Source organism: Oratosquilla oratoria, chromosome 34 (genome assembly GCF_046742065.1).
Source record: "Oratosquilla oratoria isolate Oo_2021 chromosome 34, ASM4674206v1, whole genome shotgun sequence".
In the NCBI taxonomy this organism is placed as follows: Eukaryota; Metazoa; Arthropoda; class Malacostraca; order Stomatopoda; family Squillidae; genus Oratosquilla; species Oratosquilla oratoria.
The window spans coordinates 43,053,927-43,068,170 of NC_134810.1; positions in this window are offsets into that span (position 1 = coordinate 43,053,927).

Sequence of the window (14,244 nt, forward strand, 5' to 3'; positions counted from 1 at the left end):
CACTTAGCATAATCTTGAAGATACTTAGGAGCTTGCTGTATCCTTTTTGATCTCCAAAGAGGAGGTGGTGGGGCAGTCTGGCAAGGTACAGTGGGGTATTCCCAGACTCTTTCTGAGGAGTAAAGTTCCCATCAGAATCACTACTTGAAATCTCCTGGGGTACACCAATATCAGAGGCTTCCCATGAGGTCTAGGGCCAGAGTATGGAAGAATTAGTATTCACACTTTCACTGCTACCATCATTGGGGTAAGATGTCTTAATGAAACTGTGGTTGCCTTATCATCTGAAAACTTGACGTGAGCATATTCAGGGTTTGCTAAAACTATTTCCACCTCATCCACCAAGGGGTCGTTTTTGTTATACCTCACATGGTGTCTCGAGAGCTGGACCCGCATGGATGAGCCAAGCGGGCAGTGTTCAGCCTGTCATAGGTCTACAAAGCTGGAAAAAGCACTCATGAGGGGCACAGTTAGCAGAAGTGCATAACAATGAGTGGGTAGAATAGTGTGTGTCTGGGAGAACTATTTCTTACTGGGACATGCCCAGGTTTCTTGTTTTGAGAGCTGGCATTATGGTCTTCCATATAATGTCATTATACCTTTCAACTTGGCCATTCCCTGTAGGGTAGTGGTTCTTATGCTGAGATACAAAACCTTGAACCTGGGGTTAAGAGACATGATAGCCAGTACATGGTACTGTATAATTACTATGAAAAAGCAAAGCAAGGTTTGCATCACTAATTCTTTTCATATGTTTGCATTGTATTTGTATTGGATGGTGGTATGAGAAAACTTTCTGAGATATCAAGGGGTACAGGCACTGAAAAAGTTTAGAATCACTGCTGTAGGTTTATAGAGGGTAGAATAACTGGTCCTTGGTGCCTTTCCATAAATCTTATTGGGAAGAAATGTTGGACTGCTGTCTGTGTTGTATTAGTATTGGACTGTTTCTGTTGGTACATAAACTACTCGTACAAGTTCAAAAACAGTTTTGATGAAATAAGAATTATAAATATTTTATGTGACAATGTACAGTACAATTGGTATGCAAGACCACTCTCAAGATTTCCATGTAATCAGTTTCAATCATTACTCTGGTCTCACTTACAGGAGGCCAGCACCCTCAAGGAAACCAGCAACAGCATCCAGTCAGGACTATGAGTCACTTGGAGAATAGATACTGTGTTGTTGTCTGGGGATTCTTAGTGTAGGGCACTGAAGTATGATGTGTTTTGTGTCTTCTGTGTGGTTGCATCTGGGGCAGTTTTGCTTTGTGGCCAGGGCATTTACCTAATTGTTGTTTGAAGGAAAGGAGCAATGCTCATTGGGTCTTGTCTCCTATTCTCTAATTTTCTATACCCAGCCTCAAATTTATGTGCTGTTCCAACTTAATCTCTATCCTTGATTTCCAATAATCATATTTAGATTTGAACTCATGTATTGCTTGAGCTTGGACTATATCACCTTCTAAGCTATTCCATGTATTTATGCATCTATATGGAAAACTGTATTTCTTGACATCCTTTAGACATGTGGTCTTTCTTAGTATTCTCCCGTGATCTTTTAAAGCCCTCCCATCTTTTATCAGGATATATATTCTGTCAGTGTAATCTATCCCCTTTAGTGACTTGAATACTGTAATCATATCAACTCTTTCTGTGTTGATGATGGAGAGGAGGCATACTAGTGTGGTTCTTGTCTGGTGTGGGAGGGTTTTCTCAGTGGGACATGTATCTGGGGTTTGTTGTTGAAGTACTGAGTTTGGTTGTCTTTCTTGAAGGGCTTGTTTAGTTATCTGGGTATAGCTATGTTTCTATGTGGATGTTTTGTTTGGTTTCAGTGTTAGGTTGTGGTAGACATTTGAGTAGTATTCTGCTAAAGTTTTTTTTTTTTTTTTCGTTCTGTTGTTAGTGTTTTTGAGATGTGATATGAAGGTTATGTGTTGTTCAGGGTTCTGGCATAGAATTGTGTTCCTGTCATTTTCATGTTATGTTCTATTGTGAGTATTTTGGTTTCTATGCATTGATGTCCTATAGGGGTGGTTTTGGTGTATCCTGTTACTACTATTAGTATTCCATTTCGTAGTGTTTATGTTTGTTTCCTGATGACTGGGAACCATGCTGTAGAGCCACATTCTAGGATGGTTCTTATGAACTGTTTATAATTGGTTATTAGAGTGTTTGTTTGTCCAAAGTTAGTGCTTGTGATGGTTTTTAGTAAGTTTGTTTAATTGTTGATTTTTGTTGTCAGGTTCTTGATATATGAACTGAATGTTACATGCGTATCAGATATTAGACCCAGAATTTAGGGGCTCCTTTCTAATGGAAGGGTTTACCATATACATGGTGTCCTAAAAAAATGTATACACACTTTAGCAGCTGATAACTCAATAGTTTATTTTTTCTTTGCAGATAAAACCCATTGGAATTAATGATGGCAGGCAGACTAAATTTTGAAGAAAGGAAATTCATTATTAAATGATACTGGAAGTATGAAAATGTAGTTGAAGTGCAAAGACAATTTAGGAGAGAGTTTAAGAAAGAACCACCAATGCGAGTTACCATTGCTCGAATTAGAGATAAGTTTGAAGATAATGGAACTGTTCAGAACAACCACAAGAACCATTCAGGAAGACCACGGACATCAACAAGCCTCACAGCGGAAGAAAGAGTACTGGAAATGTTTCGGCAAAGTCCAGGAAAGTCAGTGCGGGAAGCTAGTCGCAAGGTAGGTATTTCAAAATCATCTGTCCATCGCATTATGAAACGTTGTCATTGGAAAAGTAACGTTCCAAGATTAGTCCATGCTCTTAATGATGAGGATCCAGACCGAAGAGGGAATTTAAAAAAGAGGGAGTTACAAAAAGAAGCACCAATGCGAGTTACCATCACTCGAAGTAGAGATAAGTTGGAAGATGATGGAACTGTTCAGAACAACCACAAGAAGCATTCAGGAAGACCACAGACATCGACATGCCTCACAAAGTAAAGAAGAGTACTGTACTGGAAACATTTCATTGAAGTCCAGGAAAGTCAGTGTGACAAGCTAGTCACAAGGTAGGTATTTCAAAATCATGTCCATTGCATTATAAAATGTTGTCATTGGAAAAGTTACATTCCAAGGTTAGTCCATGGTCTTAATGATGATGAACCAGACCAAAGAGTACAGTATTGTGAGTGGTACTTGGAACGATGTATCGAAAATGCACACATTCCAACAAAGATTGTGTGGAGTGATGAGGCCACATTCAAATTAAATGGTTCAATTAACTGCCACAATTGCACTTATTGGGGACCTGAGAATCCACATGTTATGGTTGACCACCATGTTAATTTACAAGGAATTACAGTGTGGTGCAGCTTATTATCAAGAAGATGAATTGAACCATTCTTTTTTTATGCTATTGTGACTGGTCCCATTTACTTGAACTTGCTGCAACAGTCTGTCATGCCAAGCATTAGAGAAGACTTCAAAGATGAGAAGTTTTATTTTCAGCAAGAAGCACCCCCAAATTACCATCGCGATGTTAGATCCTTCCTTGATGAGGTCTTGCCAAACAGGTGGATTGGGTGGAGGGATTTTGTTGAATACCCTCCACATTCACCAGACCTCATGCCACTAGACCTTTTTTTTATGGGGATATCTAAACGACAAAGTCTACTCTATGAGACCTGCAACAGTTGCTGAATAGAGAGCAGCCATTGAACATCAATGCACACATGCAAATGCCAAAGGAATTGTTTTGTGATGTGTGCAATTCCATTGCTTCACATTGTCAGCAGTGTCTGGACCAGAACAGACGTCAGTTTGAAAACAGACGGTGACAATACAATAAAATGTTTGTAATTTTGAAAATTAAAATTTTAATAAACATGTACTTTACAATTATTTAAAGTGTGTATACTTTTTTTTTTTTATTATTCATTTATTGATTTATTTTTTATTTACTAATTTTTGTCTGGAATGAGCAATGTTCCAGTTGATTTGTAGATGAAGCTTCCATTCTGTTATTTTTGAGCCATTGCTCCATTTTGTTAAATTAGACTTGGTGATTCTTTTTTCCTATTTTGTATTTACTGTCCTGGGCTATTATTGTCAGGTCATCTGCATATGAAAGAACATTGATGTTTAGTTCTGGTTCAGAAGTTGGAAGATCACCCATGAATAGGTTGAACAATGAGGGTGAAAGTATTGCACCTTGACTATGGACTCCATTATACAGTGTGTGACTATATATATATATATATATATATATTTAATTTTGTTGTTTTGGGTTACTCTGCATTATCTTCCTACTATATGGTTAACCACTTCTTGTCATTGTTATGGATATCTGTCTCAATGATATTTTTGGATAGTGTGTGTCTGGGGACCTTGTCAAAAGCTATAACCATAACTATTCTTTCTGGTGGTTCTTTCGGTTGCTAAATCCTTCCAGTACCTGTTTTGTGAAGTTTGTAAGCTGAGTTCTGGCAGATTGGCTCTCCTTGAAACCTTGTTGATTGCAGGAGGCTGGTATTTCATATTTCCGTGTAAACAGTCACTGACTGCTCCCCTCTTTCTATTAATATAAGCCAGTGGTTCTTAACCTTGTTGGAGGTATTGAACCCCGCAAGTTTCATACATGCATTCATCGAACCTTTCGTAGTTGGATTTTTTTTTTTTTTTTTTTTTTTCAAATTCAAAACCTAGGAACTATACTGTATACTATATTGGTCCACAAACTGTACCATGGATCATTTGTGCACGAAATCACGGTGTTCAAAGAACAAAACCAAGAAAACATGAATTTTACATAAAACAAAAACATAATGAATATTTACTGCAAATCAATGTGACTTTTGCTGTTGCCTCTCAGAGACAATTCCAGAAATGCGCCAAACCGCTGAACCCCGGAGACTGACTCACCGAACCCCTGGGGTTCGATCAAACCCAGATTAAGAAACGCTGTTATAAGCCAATGGTGGAATCACTCCCATCATAATATAACACAAACCAATGCTTCTTTCAGGAAATGTTGATGGGCAAGCCCAAGGACTATTGGTAATGTGATAGGACTCCAGGTTTCTACTCACTGAAGCTTAAAGCAACAATTATAATTTTTAAACACTGGGTTTATGGTGAAATTAGGGGCTACATAATATGGCACAGATTGAAACTTAAAAATCTGTCTATCAAATATTTGCAAACTTTAGGTTTTTCAGCAGCAATCTTTGTATTGTCAGTGAGCACAATTTCAAAGCTCCTTGTATGGTAATTGCCAACCAGTGCAACGGCAACACTGCTGCAGTATTAGTGAGTATTAGCAGACGATGTCACAATGCTCCAGCATTCCAGATGCTAGTATCAGTGTTACTTATTTTCCTTAAGACATCTGCTGCTGTATAACTGTAAATATGAATCCAGAAAAAAAAGTGGTGTGAAACATAAACATCATACATTGTCCATCAGAGAAAAAGTGGAAGTGTTGAAAAATCTTGATAGTTGTGTCCAAAAGTTTTTGTGATCGCTATGGCATTGGTTCTTCAACTGTTCACGACATGAAAATACATGCATACACCAAAGGCTTTTTCCCCTTTACACAGGGTGTAACCAAAAAGAAAAAGGCATAGAAACCACATCCGCCCATTCCATTCCCCTCCACCCTCCTTATCTTGGCACCTCCTGGATGACGGGTCATCCCAGCATCCTGTGCACTGCCTTGGGTCAGAAGCAGTGTTGCAAGACAGCACATCCACAGCAAGGCCACTTCATAAATTCTTGTTGAGGACACTGCTGCATAACCCATTCCACAGTTCATGCGAGAGCCATTCATGTATATGTTGACAGCTGTTGAATGGGTTGATAGGTGTCAAGATTCTTGTCAGATGAATTCAGTTGACATTTGATCTTTTGTTAAGGTAATCCAGGGGCATAGCTGAGAAAGTGGCCAGGGGTCTTGGGTCTAGCGTTGCTATGGGAAGGACTTTATTGACATTTCCATTATATGTATGGTTACAGGGGTATTTGTCCAATTCTTAATAATTTGTTCAGGTTTCAATAGTACAAGATTGGGTTGGTATGGGTGCTCTTCATACAGTAGATATTTAACATTTCAGGGTGTAGCAGGTATTCAAGGTGTGTTTTCTGTGTACTGTACATATATTTTATTGGTGTACTGCAAAGTCATGTGTGCTAAGGGAGCCAAAGGATTGTATTAGTTCTAGTATTCAAAACTGTGAATGTTGCAGGGTGGACTTAACATCAATAGTTGACTTTGTATGTCCCTCAGTTATAGTCATAGTTTGGTCAGTTATTGTTTATACTATATTTGGGTGACCCTACTGGGAATGGCTCCCCAGCCAGGATGTGATAAAGGGATTATGTCCATGGCATCCCCTCAAGCTTTCTCCCCATGTGGGGTGAGTAAAGTGGATCCCAAATAGGGCTGCAAACTGTAATGTCCTTAGTGGTCCAGTCACTGGGCCTGCAGTGTCACCTATGTAGGCTGTGAAGAGCTTCAGAAATCACTTTCTCATCCCACCATCATGCAACATCACTGAGATTCTAGTGTTAAGAAGAATGACATTTTGTCAAGTAGCAGAGCAGATAAAGTTTAACAATGACTTTATCGTTAAACAAGCTCAAGGTAGACCAAACTCAATTCTCCACCTAATCCCCCCAAGAAAAATCCCTCCCGCATAAAATAAAAACCAGACTGGTATGTTTGCATTTGTGACACCATCCACTATTAAGGCAATACCAGCCCAGGTAAGACTGTCCACAAATTCAAACTGCCCTTAATGCAACCACCACATACAGTAAAAGACACAGTATCTCGCTCTACTATACCCCACACTAAACAAACTTGAGACAACACACTTCCTCTATGAGTAACTTATGGGCCCACCCAGAGGCTATGGATTGCATGAAACCATGGGCAACAAACTGACTGAATGTCTCACACAGCAATTCCCAGATTGGGTCCAATGAAGCACTACTTGAGGCAGTTGTAAAGTAGTTGGTCTTCCTCTTCAGCTTCCAGGTATCATGTCCCAGAGTTGCCTTGAGATCCATCCTCTGTTTAGTAGGGCCATGAGGTGAAAAGTTTTGTAGGATCTTGAAAAGTACAAGATACCTGGGGAAGTTAACTTTTACTCCAAATTTGCATATAAAATGGTATTTAAAGGAAGAATCATGTTCTTATTCCTCTTTATTCATATGTACAATAGTTCTATTTTTTCTGCATCAAACGTCATTTATATACATAAGAATTGAGTTTGATAATTCTTGCACTGAAGGAGTAACATGCTATTCCCACTTCAAAAAAGTTTTAGGGAAGGATTCCCTTTCAATCCAAGGGAAGAAAATATTGAAATTTGTGACCAAGGAATATGTAGGTGAAGATTTTCAAGGCATGTAGTTAAAAAGGCAATACAAGCAACAAAAGATCCAAGAAACATGGGTACAAATCAATATTAACATAATTTTTTAACAAATAAAAACTAAGGGTCCAACACAGGGTCCGTCATTCAGGTACACAAATCCCTCACGGCCATGAGGTCAGTAAATCGCCAAACTTACCAAGATCTCCGAAATATATCACCCAGTACTATTGCTTACAACACACTCCTATGCAATATTTACTATATACATTCAGACAATGCCAAACACATTAACATACTCTCCAAGTGGCAACTAAGCAAAAGCAAAATTTATAAGTTGGATACAACACTGAGCAATAGCCTATATCGTCACCAAAATGGAGCTTCTTTGTTCTCCAGTTACATAGCAGAACATACAATGATGAACTACATAAGAAATGCCACACAATAAAGAACTCGTGGCGCATATCAATTTGATGTTGCTACCACCGTAAATTTAGCAGAATAAATTACAACATACAATGCACAATGTATGAATGGCTGATGCTAAAAAAAAATATCAGTAAAGGGCTTACTTTACTGAATAAGGGAATGTATTGTATCCACAAAACAATTAATGCTTTTACTTCAGTTGCCAAACTAGCTTTTATGATTTTGAACATGGTATACTCTTGGGGCTGTGCTTAATGGAGGACTTACGTTGCAGTCAAACACAGAGTTTGTACTGTAACCTGGAAATATGTATGGAGCAAGGTTGAACTACATTCAAAAGTGTGTATCTGAAAGTACTCTCTCCAGGACACACAAATGAGGTTTCCTAACCCCAAGCATACCATAATGGGAGTATATAGTCATTAACGTACCACAATAAAAGTACTATTGCTGTTAGCAAATGTGAGACATGTACCGACGTAATGCAAAGTAGTGGTAACCATACATTCCAAGCCTAACACACAAGTAGGTGAATTTTCATGAAAACTAGCACAATGCACTAAATGACATGCTGGGAGAAAGTGCCAACTTGATTCCTTGGTGTAGTCTGACTTGCATGAATTCATCAATCAGATAACTAAATAAAATTACCTTAACATGTAAATAAAACTTTATACATCAATAATAATTATAAATTGTTGCATTGAGTTTCACTGACTGGAAACCCATAGTAACCCCCCCACCACCACCACCACCACCACTAGCCATCAACAGTCCTTGGGTCCTCTGATAGACTCCTCTATGAAGAAACTTTAGAATGTGTCATAATAGAGCAGGTAGTTCTGATGTCACAGGCAGTGAAGAAGAAAAGCAAGATGCTCCCCCTCCCCATTTGTCAGTTCTTTATGTGAATGAATGGTGGTAGTGGTAGTGCAGGACATAGTGATAAGGATCTAAGACCCAGTCCAGAGACTAGTCTCTCAGGACTACACCTCAAGATGGAGGTGTGTGTTGACATGTTTTGAAGATAGGCAGTTGCATGACGTTTTTTCCTAACCTCCATCTCTCTGGACCACCATCTAGCAGGTACCTACCATAGGTGCCTTATACATGAAAATATCACAATATCTGTCTTAGAACCAGCAGCATTAGTCAAACGCCTGTTACCTTTCAACATTAATTAAAAATGGGAAAGACAAATTAATCCATGTGGTAGCCTACAAAGGCTTTACACACCCCATTCTGGCATAACTGTACTAGGCATATACACGAGTACACAGTATTCAGTAGAATGCATGTACAAATGCACCTACAATACAGAACAGTATATGCAAAGTACCCCTACAATGAGCATGTAATATAATACAATATGCACAAGTACCATCTGTACACACAAACACTCAGTACATGCAGGACCTTATAAGAAGTGCAGGGTGGATGAAGCTGGCAGATACTTTATATGGCACATACCAACAAGTCAAACTTGTTATGCAGTTTCACAACAACTACTATGGCCAACACATGTATACTTTTGGGAAGGAATTTGATTTAGCTGGTCTTGTATATTAAGCACACCCTGAATTTGACCCCCTGATGAGTAGAGATGTGTAATATCCAGCTTCTAACCTATAATGGCAATTAATATACTGCCACTGCTTCTGGTATATACATACCAAAATTTAGATATGCAATTGGAAAATCCTTGTAATCAATCTGTACATGAAAAACAATAGTATGATTTGATTATGGTATAGTCAAATCAGTGATGTCTGCACTCGTGACCTCCATAAAAGAAACTACTGTTAATAAACAAATAGACTCAGAATCAGGAAACATGATCTACAGGGCCATACTGATGTTGAATCAACTCTCAAATTCTAGCATAACCTATTGATAAGCAGATAGCTGACAATGATGGGTGCTCATTTTGAAAACCTAGCACTCTTCACCTTCATTTGGAGATGCATTCCCCAAGGGGCTAACCCTAGTCTTTGGACTGGTCCCGAGACTACAACTTCAACCGTATTTCTTCCATCCTTTCACAGGAAAACTGACACCTGGCAAATGCTCCCCTCTTCTTATAACTTTCAACTGGTGACTGAAAATCCCACACTAATACAGCTGGCAACGGTTCAACATCTTTTCCCCGAGAGATCTTTGGGAAAGCCAAAGGACCATTGCCAGTCAATGAAACTCAATGCAACAAGTATGGCCAAACAGCTGTTCTGAAACTACAGATGCTGAAACAACTAACATCACAGAGATATGTAACAAGGAATGTACAAGATAGGTGAGTTATTAATACCAGGAGGTGCTTTAGCTGCAACTGAAGTCATCACCTTTGCCATATGTAGTCACTCTACCAGGACAAACTGCACACTAATAGCTGTTGGATTTGAACTGTCTCATGGTACATAGGGCAAGAGCATACTGTGCTATACAGCATACATGGAAAACAAATGACATCCCCAATTAATGAAGGCAAAATCAAGGGTTGCATCACACAGGAAAAGAGGGAGGGAGGGGTGGTGGATAGGAGTGGAATAGGTGGAGATGGAGTGGAATTAAGCTTTTTGACTTGTTTCAAGTATGACAATAGCAAGGAATAGTGGAAAAGATAACCACATGCCATACAATTAACAGTGCAAGAAGATGAAAGACAACTGAAATACAACTACAGTATTTAGCCTGCCTACATCCCTTGTTCTTATTACTGAGTCAGCAATGTATTTTCTAAAATTTTGCCTAAAAACCCACTTAAAAGCATCACTATTGCTTTTTGAATAACTGGCCTACCAGCCAGACCACAGCCACATTATTTTGTCTGTGATTGAGGAAATCTCTATTCATAGAGATATGATGCAATTTATTTATTATACTGTAACTGTCCCTCCATTATGCTGTCCCCCAACTCTTAATACTGTCCTGTACTACTTCCCTGAATATACATTTCCTTTTTCACCAAACCCTGTGGAAGGGGAGAAAGAATACTGCCACCAAGTATTCCACTTAAGTCGTAAAGGTGACAAAAATGGGACGGAGAAAGGACTAGGTATCCTGTTCTATTTAGCCCCAACAGGGGTCATTCATATATAATTAAGTCTGGGAGTTTTGCAACCAAAACCCTAAAGTTTGGGTCTTTTAATGTGCATGGATGTGGTACTGATGAGAGTAAAAGGGAAGAGATAGGCAGTATGTTTGTGAGAAGAAAGACAGATGTGTTGGCGTTGAGTGAAACTAACTTGAAAGGGTGCCAGGAGTGAAGAGAGGACAAGAGAAGGGGTGGCTATACCAGTAAGTGAAAAGATAGGTAAGTGTGAGGTGGAGTGGAATAAGGTTTCTTCAAGGTTAATGTGGATGAAGGTGAGACTGGGGAGATGAGGGTCTTTGTAAGTGCATATGGGCCTGGTAGTGAGAAGAGTGTAGAGGAAAGGGAGGCATTCTGGATAGATTTAAATGAGTGCATAGAGGGAATGGGGAGAAATGTCAATGTAGTGGTATTGGGAGATCTTAATGCTTGGGTAGGAGTTCAACCAGAGTGGTTGGGAAGTTTGGAATGCCAGGGAAAAATAGCAGTGAAGAGTTGATGATAGCAAACAATGTTTTGGAAGAATAATGAGCATAAGTACACATGGAAGGTGGTGGTGGATAGAGGGGTGGTAGATAGTGCTTTAATGGACTATTTTGTGATAACCTGGAGAAAAGTGGGAAGAGTTTTGGATGTACATTATTAGGGGAGTGGGGGGGAATATCAGACAATTTTTTGGTGGACAGTAAGTTGAGAGGGTGGTAGAGAAAGAGGAAAAGGAAAAGACAAGATGCTTAGAGTAAACTGCTTAAATGAAAAAGTACAAAAAGCAGAGAAAAAGTGGGAGGGAATGAAGGATTGAGTAGAACTATGAGTGGAGGAGGAGTGGGGATGTTTCAAGGTGTCATAAGATATGCAAAGATGGTGTGTGTGGGACAAGGACAGGATAAAATAGGAGGGTAGTTTGATGAGTGTAGTTGGGATGGCTTATGGGAGGGTTTTGATGGAGAGGAACAGAGGGAGTAACTGGTGAGGAAGTGTGGGTTTAGGACAGGTAGGGGTTGTGTGGGTCAGATTCTTGTGGTAAGGCAGATATGTGACAAAGGTTTAAGAACAGGTAAGGATGCTTTTTGGGCCTTTATGGATTTGGAAAAGGATTATGACAGGGTAGACAGGAAGGCACTGTGGGAGGTATTGCAGATATATGGGATAGGAGGGAAGCTGTTAAGAGCAGTCAAGAGTTTTTTGAGAATAGTAAAGCCTGTGTTAAAATTAGAAATGGAGAGAGCAAATGATCTGAGATAAAGGCAGGACTTCACTAGGGATGTGTCATGTTGCTATGGCTATTCAATATGTACATGGATGGGGTGGTGTGAGAGGTACATGCAAGGGTAATGGGCTGGGGATTGGAGATCATTAAAGAAAATGGAGAAAAATGGGAGATAAGCCAGTTCTCAACTGCTGGCAACACTGCATCTGTAGCAAGATCAGAGGGATTAAGGAAATTAGTGATGGAGTTTGAGGTGTGTGAAAGAAGGTAATTGAAAATGTGGGTAAAAGTAAGGTGATGAGATGTATAAGGGGAGAGGATTGCAGATAACTGGAAGCAAGCATTAAATAAGAGAGACTGGAGGAAGTGGATAGCTTTAGATACTTGGGGGCGAATGTGGCAGGAATGGGAGGAGTGGTGGAGGTAGAATGTAGATTGAGAAAATGAAATAAATGTCTTGGGGATTAAAAAGTGTAATGAGAAATAGACATTTGGGAATGGATCCTGAGAGGAGATTGTATGAAAGGGTGATTGTGCCAATAGCACTGTATTGGGCAGAATATGGCACATAAAAGAGGAAGAGTTTAAATGTGTCCGAGATGAGATGCCTGGGAAATATGATAGGGGTTATTAAGATGGATAGAGTGAGAAACAAGGTGAGGAGAGTGGGGGTGGAAAGGGAGTTGGGAAATAGGGTTGATGAAAGAGTATTGGGATGGTTTGGACACGGAAAGAATGAGTGAAGAAAGATTAGTATAAAAGGTGAGGTAGGCAGAAGTGGTGGGAATGAACATGAGACAACCAAGGATGAGATGGATGCATGGGGTAAAAGGGACATTGGGAAAGAGGGGAATATCTGTTGAGGAAGGAAGGGAGAAGACAGGAGATAGGGGTGCGTTTTGAGATTGGTTGTATATGGATGATGCTGTAATGCATGGAAGGGAGTGGATGGAGGATAGGTGGTGTGTGTGAGGGCATGTGTGAATATTTTGATGCAACCTAAAGGGATTTCTCCCCTTCTGTTTTTCTGCATGAGGGGATGGGGGGTCGCCAATTAAATGAAGCAGCCTTGCTGCATTGCTTCTGACCCAGGGCAGTGGGCAAGATGATGACCCGTCATCCAGGAGGTGCCAAGAAAGGGAGGGATAGTTGGTGAATGGGAGTGGATTAATGCCTTTGACTACCTCCCTTGTATGGGGAAAGGAGCCCTTGGTATATGTACATACCAGCCTTAGCTTGTGGTAAAAATGTCAACCCTCTTGAACATGTCAAACATTGAGAGACTTTATGTGGTAGACAGGACTGGTGCAACTCATATTCCAATTATGCATACATACCAAAAAGACCTCCCCTTTATAAGGAAAGTGGTAATCAAACCAGCGACTCTCCAAAACTTTTCCAACATCCTGTATTATCACTAACAATCCTTACACCACAGTATTTCTTCCCTGAATGACCAATGGGCCGTTCCCTGGATATTGCTGGCTACTTCTGAGCCACAGGTCTCCAACAAGAGACCTGAGGCAACAGAATGATAGGACTGATCATCTCATGGATGGTCATCACTGCCCTCCACTGCACTGCTCCAGTCAAAGGCAATGCAGCAAGAAACAGCACCTCCACAACAGGGCCTAACAACCAGAGATGATTCACCCCCATTGCATCACCATATGGCATCCCCCCCCCCCAACCTGATTTACTCAAAAAATCTATGGAGCAGAAGAGAACTTCCCTTAGGGTTACACCATTCCATTATCCATTTAATTCTATCTTTTTCTCTCCTTATACCACAAGGGATGCAATATTGTCCTCAAGGCTGGAAGAGCTGGTGAATTATAGGTGACAAATATAATACTATACAACATGGGTCAATGTTATACTATATACGAGAGGCAAAGTTCCCTTTTCCACAATGAAACACGATAACAGTATTACTATCACAGCCATCCTACATTTCAACCTACCTTTAAGGATAACAATATTACAACTACAGCTATCCCCTAATTCACCTATCTCTAAGGCCTCCTCTCCACCTACAATGGACCACAAGCATAACAAGACCAGTCACAATGACCTCTCTGCTTACATGATAAAAGGTAGTGTTAATAAATACTGGCACTGGAAGGCTACCCTTTAAAGTGTAACCTTGG